The 960-nt window shown below is 37.5% G+C and overlaps 1 non-coding gene across 1 annotated transcript; it reads right to left on the bottom strand.

Annotated features, from left to right (window-relative positions):
- Positions 1–433: 433 nt before the first annotated feature.
- Positions 434–536, bottom strand: LOC143439882 (U6 spliceosomal RNA). Its single transcript, XR_013107888.1, has one exon. It is a non-coding gene; the product is annotated as a U6 spliceosomal RNA (small nuclear RNA).
- Positions 537–960: the final 424 nt, after the last annotated feature.

Here is a 960-nt window from a genome sequence, read left to right as displayed (position 1 = left end):
TCAGCACCATTTGTTGAAGATGCTTTTCCCCCCATTCTGAACTGAACACTTGCTGAAACAGTGAAAAGTTAATTTTCTCCATTCAAGTGTCACTGGGTACACCAACCACTCCAGGGCAGGCTTCATGTTTACGAGTAGTTGACCAACATGTAATAGGCTCCCCAGATTTTTTTGTGTGCTTGTATTTGGTTACAGTTTTTTTCCTTCTTTTTGTTTTCTTGTTGTATTGGGTTTTTGTTTTTTTGAGAAAGCACTTAAATTTGGGTGGGTAGGGAGGTGGAGAGGGTCTGGAAGGACTTGGGGGAAGGCAAGAATATGATCAAAATATATTTACATTTAAAAATTTTAAAAGTATATAAAATGTAGTGAATTAAAAATAACTTGTAAAGTACATATATTGTGTATAAGCTGACTCTGATGAATTTTGAGGATTTAAAGAACAGAACATTTCCTGAGTCTATGTGTCATGGTTATGCATTGGCTGTTCTCATCCACTCTGTATTATTTCAGTTTTAGAATGTGTGCTGTGAAATCACGCACAAGTATAGATAAGGTAATTAGTATTGAAACATTGGATTTAGAAACATTATTGTTATTGCCTTTTGTGAACAGATTGCTAAACCTAAAATTCATTATATCACACTTGATGGTAGAGAAGAATAAAATTAACTTGTTTTATAACAAGAAACAGTATTCAGTTACTACAGAAATTGCAAAGTAGAAAGAGCCATGCTCTAGCTGGCTGTTGCATAACTGTAATTTCAGTACTGGGGAAGCTGAGGCAGAAGGATAGCTACACATTTCAGTCCAGCCAAGATTACACGTGAGATCATATCTCAAAACATGATGAAAGGGAGAGAGATGGAGGGAGGGAAAGGGAAAGGGAAAGGGAGAGAGAGAGGGAGAGGGAGAGAGACAAGGAGAGGAAGAGGGAAAGGAAGAGGGAAGGAGGGAGGTAGA

Source organism: Arvicanthis niloticus, chromosome 27 (assembly GCF_011762505.2).
Source record: "Arvicanthis niloticus isolate mArvNil1 chromosome 27, mArvNil1.pat.X, whole genome shotgun sequence".
NCBI classification, from domain to species: Eukaryota; Metazoa; Chordata; class Mammalia; order Rodentia; family Muridae; genus Arvicanthis; species Arvicanthis niloticus.
Note: the sequence above shows the minus strand (reverse complement) of the source record. Positions and strands in the feature narration are given on the sequence as shown.